Source organism: Sciurus vulgaris, assembly GCF_902686455.1.
Source record: "Sciurus vulgaris genome assembly, chromosome: 5".
In the NCBI taxonomy this organism is placed as follows: Eukaryota; Metazoa; Chordata; class Mammalia; order Rodentia; family Sciuridae; genus Sciurus; species Sciurus vulgaris.
This window is the reverse complement of record NC_136465.1, coordinates 164,661,822-164,669,882: the sequence shown is the minus strand read 5'-3', so window position 1 is coordinate 164,669,882 and position 8,061 is coordinate 164,661,822. Positions and strand designations below refer to the sequence as shown.

The 8,061-nt window shown below is 42.6% G+C and overlaps 1 long non-coding RNA gene across 1 annotated transcript; it reads right to left on the bottom strand.

Annotated features, from left to right (window-relative positions):
- Positions 1-288: 288 nt before the first annotated feature.
- On the bottom strand, positions 289-8,061 carry LOC306661508. Its single transcript, XR_013763887.1, has 3 exons — positions 7,967-8,061; positions 2,525-2,604; positions 289-395 (listed from the first exon to the last, which is right to left on the bottom strand). It is a non-coding gene; the product is annotated as an uncharacterized lncRNA (long non-coding RNA).

Here is an 8,061-nt window from a genome sequence, read left to right as displayed (position 1 = left end):
AGGAATTGGCAAGATCCTATCCATCTCAGACTCAAGGAAGTAAAAGTAAAAATTCTCTTAAGAGACCAATGGGGCATCCTTCTTGCACAAGTGGGCCTAGGAAGGTTTTTTTCAAAGTACTTAGCCATTCAGACACTCAGAGGTTGCTGCAGCCAGGGTCCCTGGAGGCTTGGTTACTGCTCGAGATGGTGGCAGACCTTGGCATCAACCATGTGGTGCTGATTCTGCAGGAATGCAGGATGCTGGAGTCAGGGGATCATGGAGGCTTCTGCCAAGATTTCAAAGGCAGGCCTTGGAAGCCAGGCAAAGTGCAGCAGGGTTGGAGTCCCTGTTGGTACCTCGTCAGAAGCCAAAGTGTGGACATGTGGGGAGGAAACTGAAGTTGCCATGGCGACCTGAGATTAAGAAATGCCAGTAATGTGGAACATCATCCTAGGAAAGCTGCAGAAATTGAGCAGAGACAAGCCAACAGAAAGGCCACTTGGGCTGCAACCAACAAGGGGCAGAGCCACACAAGCCCTTCGGAGAGGACATCATGCCATGTGCTCCAGAAGCTGAACACAGAACTACAGGACCTGTTTGCCCAGCTGGATTTTGGTCTTGCTTTGACCCTATTTTCGTAAAATGAAAATGTTTACTCAGTACCTTTATATATTGGATGCCTGTGAATTGCTTTTAATTTTACAGGCGCTGAAAATAAGAGATTACTTTGAACCTCAGAGAAGACTTTGAACTTGAACTTGAGCAGTCTCAGAATTGTTGAGACTATGGGAACTCTTAGGAATGGACCAAATGTATTTTGTATTGTCAGATGAGTGTGAGCTTTTGGGGGCCAGGGGTGGAGCGTTATGGTTTGGATGTGAAGTATCACCCAAAGCTCACGTATGAGACAATGCATGAAGGTTCAGAGAAGAAATGATTGGGTTGTGAGAGCCTTAACCCAATCAGTGAATTAATCCCTGATAGGGATTACTGAGGGGTCGGGTGTGACTGGAGGTGGGAGTTGGGGGTGTGCCTCTGGGGTATATATTTGTATCTGGTGAGTGGAGTCTCTGTCTCTGCTTTCTGATCATCATGTGAGCTGCTTCCCTGCACTACACTCTTCTACCCTGATATTCTGCCTCACCTCAAGCTCAGGAATGGAGCCTGCTGTCTGTAAATTGAGACCTCTGAAACTGTGAGTCCCCAGTTAGCTTCTCCTCCCTTACAATTGTTCTGGATGGTCCTTTTCATTGCAGCAGTGAAAAAACTGAGTCTGAGAAACATCAACATTTAAAGAGCAGATAGATAATGGAGGCCGGCAACCTCTTAAATGAAAGTTTCGAGAGAGTGAGTGGCGGTTGTAGAAGCCAAAACTGTAAATGGTCAAGGAATGAGGGGAAATTTGAGCACAAGTCAGCATAATAATATCAACAACAATACAGCAGATGTCATTTTCCATCTATTTAAAGCAATTAGGACTGGTTATCTGGTTACTTGAAAAAAGTAACTAGAGCATGGAATCATAAATTTTATAAATAACATTAGGCATTATTTGAATTTAGCAACAGAACTGTATGTACAGTCACCAGTCAGTTGATATTCTTCAGTCTTTGAGTATAGGTCTGTGATTAGATTTCTGTATCATATTTCTTGTATGCCATACTCATGAACCATTTTGTGTGCAGAATCCTTCTAGAGCTTCACCACTTCCCCTAATCTTTTAAACTTGTTTTGCTAATATCTAACTTCACAGCACTCCTTTTTAGCAAATCACTTTTGTCCTGTCTTTTCAAAACATTCACAAATCTTTCCAAAGAGGTTCTACAGAAAAACAAAAAATTCCATTTTCACACTTACAGGTCATTGGTTTAGTACCATTTAATTATGTGATTATAATAATATACAGGGCAGAAATACAGAAGTCAGGAGCCAGGGGCAACTCTAGAGTAGAAGCAGAAGTATTAAGCATGTACTAAGCATTTCATGGGTGTCTATGTTTGTTCATATTCTGTAACTATAATGAAATACCTGCTGTTGGGTACTTATAAAGAAAAGAAGTTTATTGAGTTTAAGATTTTGAAGGCTGACAGTTCAGAAAGCATGGCACAGGCTCTGGTGAGGGAGCCCCTGACTGCATCACTTCATGGTGAATGACTCTGCAAAGGTGGAACATGAGAGGGGGATGGGAGAGAAAAGAACGTTGCAAGACAGGAAGCCAAAGAGAGGCTAGAGCATCGCCAGCCTTGTTCTTTTATAACAACCCTCTCATGAGAATTAACAAAGGGGTTCCATGAGAACCCCGTTAATCCCTTCCAAGGGCACACCCTTATAACTTAAGGACCTCCCACTTGGCCCCACTTCTTAAAGGTCCCATGGCCTCCCAACACAACCCCACTGAGGATCAAACCTCTAATTCATGAACCCACAGGACACACTCAAACCAGATCCAAACCGTAGAAGTATCTGTGTTTTAAGGATGAATTGGTTAGGTAGAAAGTAGTTAGGAGAGCCATGCCACAGAGAATGTCCATCCTATTCTTACCAGGTCTAAGCACCAAGGGATGCTTCAGCCTTCCCTCACTCAATCTTCTTAGCAGCCAATGAAGTAAAAGCTATTATTGTCTGCATTTCAAAAGTAAGAAAATTAAAGCTGAAAGAGGTTAAGTCATTCTCCAGGAACACACCAAATGGATAAGTAGTAGTGATAGAATTTAAACACAGAACATCTTGTTTCAAAGCTGGTGCTTCTAACTCCTGTATAAAATCCTTCTTGAGAACATTTTTTAAGGAGAAAAAATTTACTGGAGGGCTCATTTCAGAGGTCTCAGTCTATAGATGGCTGACTCCATTCCTCAGGGCCTGAGGTGAGGCAGGACATCATGGCGGAAGTGTGTGGTGGAGGAAAGCAGCTCGGGACGTGGCACCAGGAAGCAGAGAGAACTCCTTTGGAGAATTTCGAGAGCAAACAGGAAGAGAGACGAGAGGGTGGCCTCCAAGGTGTAAGATAGATCAGTTGTTTTGCCTTTTGGGAACAGCACTGATTTTTCTTTGGGAGAACAACCTTTCCTTGCTCTCAGTCAAGTATGCTAAATAACATCCACACCCCACCCTAGGTCTAGGAGTGAGCATGTGACCCAGAAATAGCCAGTGAGAGTGAGTACTCCCTTCCCAAAACAACAGGACTGGTGGAGAGACGGGCACATGACTCAAGCCAGGCCAATGAGGGTCAGACCTGGGACTGTTCCTGGAAAGAAGAGTATTTTTTTAATCCCTAATTCCCCTACTCCTAGCATCATTGGCCAGGGGCCAAGAAATCCTACCTGAACACAAAATCAACAAAGGAAAGCAGAGCCTAGAGGTGGAAAGAAGACCAGTAACTAATCGTGTGTTAGCTTCTGGGTCCACTCACACCTGCACTCTGACGAAACCAGTTCCTAATGAGGTACAAAACTGAACTCAAAATCTAGTTCCTGTCCTCAAGGAGTAGCTAGCTAAACTCCAATCTCTTAGATCAGTTAAACTTAATCAATCAATCAAAAAAAAAGTCTAAATGCATTTTCCTACTCAAATGTATTTTGTCTATCTCTGTCGTTAGTTATGTTATTTTTTTCCCCTCTTGTGACTCACTCCAAAAAGCTCATTAAAAATTTTTCCCAGGAAAATATATTTCCTGTCTAAGCCTACAGGAATACACATATGCACCAAAGCAAAGGCTTTTTAGCCATGGAATCTCTTTTCAAGTGAAATCTTATCTGGAATTTCAGGACATAAAATTGTAGCTATTTGGGTTGAAGGTGGTCGGAAACAGACATTGACAGATCCTGCTAGGACAACTCTTTTATTTGGAAAGTTCTCGGGTTTATAGCATACGATAGTGCGTCTTGACAAAGTACAGCACAGAACTTTGACAAGCCCAGAGATTTAGAAAAGAAAAAAAAAAACAAAAAAACTCTCTGTCAAATCTTGTCAGACACTATGAGGATTGTCCAAGGGACTAGTAGCCCACTCAGTCAATGTGATTAGTTCTTTAAAACAATCACAAAATCTGTTACTTTAAGTAAAAAGGACTTCAGGAAAGTTTGACATCCTCTCTCCCAACAATTATTCTGCTAATAGAACAGAAGTCAGGTTTGGAACCAACAGTGTTATTTAACTGGGGCAACGGCTTCAAAGGTCTGTTTCAAGTCCCTGAAGCAGCAGAAAGAAGGAAAAGAAAACTGAATGGCTGTGATGTTTAAGATTAGAGACTAAAAAATGGACAGCTGGGACAAGTTCTTCATGCAACTGCAGCTTGTAAGCAAACGCTAGAATATGAGGGCCTCAAACACCCCAGCTCAAGAGGATCCCCAACATCCCAGCACAGATCCTGAGGCTTCTGCACACCCTGGGTTTGGTCTCTGACCTTGACTGTGTGAACTAGCAACTCTGAGATTCACGACACCTTATGCGGAATTGTTTAGTTCAAAGACCTTGAGCAGAGACCCTCACCTTTATTTTCTCCATGGTTCCGTAATTAAGGACCCTGATCTTCCTACTTCCCGACTTTGTTCCTAAGAAAGGGAAACTTCAAAAACAGGATCAAAACAGCTAATGAAAAAGCTGATCATAGTCTTCCTAGATGTAAGCACCAAGCTTCGCTTCAACCTTATCTCATTTAATCTTCTCGGTAGCCAGTGAAGTAAATGCTTTGTTATCTTTTTGATAGTACATTGTTAATATGTTAATATCTTTATTTGTTGATCTTTCACTATGTTGATCTGTCTATGTGCATTACATCATTTATACCTCACAGAAACGCTCTACAGTAGTCACTTCTATTTCCCCCATGCTAAGAAAGAAGAAACAGAGGTTCAGAGTGGGTAAGAAACTTGCTGAAGATAGTACAGCTAGCTGAAGGCAGAGCCAGGACTTGAACAGTCAGTCCTGCTTCTAATTCATGCTCTTAACCTGGCACAAATAAGCCATATCCAATGTTCAAAAGGATTACATTCCAATTCGTTTGTTTAGAACTGGGGCATGTTTTCTAATAGAAACAATTTTTAAATTGTAGTCCTCCCAGATCAAACTCCAGAGGCCTATTTATGTCTTGATGTTGCTCAAATTCCTCCCATTTGCAGGAAAATAACAGGAACAAGGTGTTTCAGCGATGGTAATGAAACTGTATGTAGAACTAAATACCATGAATAAGGAACATTCTACAAACCTCCAATACCTGCCTTGAGGAATTCCACAATCACTGGAAAGATAAAGAAGGTAATGATTCTAAACATTTCTCCTGACAGAGTTCCAACACTTTAGAGACGATTACAGCTGGTCATTCGCTACGAATCTCCTCCTCTTCCTTGATCCAACGACAGTGCTCGCTAAACATATGCTCATCAAAAAACGTAAAGGCTGTTTTATTTTGTTTTTACTCTTGCACTCAGTAAGAGAGATGGGTGATAAAAAAAAAAAAAATGTACAAACTTTGGAGCCTAACAGACAGGAATTAAAAACTAAAGCTCTGATAAATGCAGAAGCAATGAGGAAATCTCAGGCTTCATTAACAGGGATTCAATGAGTGTCACTGGAAAGTTTATAATTTGGGAGTTTGGGGTCATTTCTGTCAACAGGACAGCCTGTAAGATCTTGAGGACCGTGTGTAATAGTTTGTGGAATTGGGGGGTGACTAAGTAAAAACGCTAAAATAAAGGTTATGGTATGAGAAACAAAAATAAATAAATCCCAGTTAGGAGAAACTAGCAGGTGAGAACAACTGAACTCTAGTTCTAGGCTTATAAGGGACACCTGGTGAACAAGGGTAAGGAGACTAATGAATACCCAGAGGATCTCCTTCCCTAGTTGGTCCTCCCTGCCATTGGGCCACAGGAGTTCAGGACAGGAAGACACTAAAAAGCAAACCAGTTACATTTCCTGGCTCTGACTCAGACACTCTTGCATCAAACCAGAAAGTCTTCTTGGCCCTTCATTTAAAAATACCCAGAAGAGGGCTAAGGTTGTGGCTCAGTGGTAGAGCGCTTACCCAGCACATGTGAGGCCCTGGGTTCAATCCTCAGAGCCACGTAAGGATAAATAAATCAAATAAAGGTATTAAGTCCATCTACAACTAAAAATGAAACAAAACATTTTTTTAAATAAAAATACCCAGAAGATATTATAGACCCTGCCTCAAGAGCAATTGCTACCAAATGACATTCTTTTGAAACTCAATCATCATTCATTTTTATGGAATATTTTGCCTTATTTTGTCTGTATTCTTGCCAAGTGGGTCTTCAGTGATGTCAGCTGGAAGGTGGATGGGCTTGGAAATTCAAATCAAATTCTCCATCAGGACATTCAGGAACTGCCAGATCCACCTATTTTCAGTCCCTTTTCAAATGACAAAACAAAATGGTTTTAAATGCTACCCGACTTTCTCAGCATGTCAGTAATATCTTTTAGTAAAAAATAAAAGTCTGGGGCTGGGGAGATAGCTCAGTCAGTAGAGTGCTTGCCTTGCAAGCACAAGGCCCTGGGTTTGATCCCCAGTACCAAAAAATAAAGTAAAAGCCTGTAAAATTTTAATGCCTTTTGTATGAAAGATACTTTTTATAAAATATATTTTGTTTTCCACTGAACAATAAGCACACAGGTAAATCCACAGTTTATATTTGGTTCCTTCAGAGGTTTTGCAAAACAATGAAGATTTTCTCTCTGGATCACATTTTCCTTTCCATAAGACAGCTCTCTTCCCAGCACAGGTTTCCTTGTCTTAGCAACACCCTGAGCCATGGCCACAGACCTAGAGGAGTCCTGCAGGCTTTGAGGGGCAGTCGGGTCCCTTGGAAACCTGCCACACCCCCTGCATCCTCCTCTCTACTGCCAGGGGAGGAGATCACCCGCCCACCAGTTGGAAGGCTCAAATTGAATCTTGCTTATAGGATTAAACCAGAGGCTAAGGAAGCCAGGAGCCCTCTGCCAGGCCACTAAAGTTCTCTCGTGTTACCTTTTCAAAAGTTGCTTAAAGCTCTGTAATAATAATCTGGATCCTCTTTGTATTGTGTGCACAGGATGATGATCTGACATATAAAGGGGCCGTTCTCCCCGTGTGACTGGAAAACGGTAGCACTCCCAGATCCAAGCAAGCCTTGTTAACACCACATTCAATAAGACCTTAGTTTTCCTGGTCTGGCTGTGTGTGTGTGTGTGTGTGTGTGTGTGTGTGTGTGTGTGTGTGTGTGTGTGTGTGTGTGTGTGTGTGTGTGTGTGTGTGTGTGTACACACGCGCATGCGTGCTTGTTTAGTTTCAAGGACAATCACTAAGGCTTGCAGGAAAAAACTGTAGTCCCTTTAAATGACAGTATGCCTGCCTCTAAAGTTGCTTTTTATTCCAAGAAGGCCCCCAGTGGAACTTAAGAGCACAGCAAAAACTGCCACCCAGTCCTGCGCCACCCCTCGTAGGGGCCTCGAGTGAACTTTGCTCATTAGAATACTAATCCGCCACCTCCTGTCTAGCCTGAGCTAGTTCTTCCAAGAGTGAGTCGCTAGGAAAGCCTGACCTGAGTCCCTTCTGGTTTCCTGTGTCCCCGGTGATCTCTTCCTCACACCACTGTGGCACCATCCATCCTAAGGGCCTGACCGGAGCCACGGGGATGCCAGCATGATGTCGTGAGTTTCCAGAACAGTGAGCTGAATGGATTTCTTTGCTTTACACACTACTCGGCCTCGGGTATTTTGTTCTAACAGTGGACAACTGGCTAATACAGCTACCTTGACTGGCATGTTCTCACCCAGGCTGGAAGCCCTAGGATTGCCACAACCTCTTAGCACTAAAATGGCCCCCCACCCTGCCCACCCCAAACATCTTGCTATGTGGATAAGAGTATGTGTATTTTACACCATTTCCCAGAATTTCCCAGTGGGATTAAATTGTCATTGCCCACTTGGTCGCTGGTTTACTACCTTCTTGCTCTGTATCACTCCCCTGCATTCCCAAACAACTTACCCTCAAATCCTTGTCTCAGGATCTGGTGTGGGAAGAGCCCAAACAAAGAGGGTTGTATGACTGACTGAGTTCAGATATTTAGACACATAATCGTG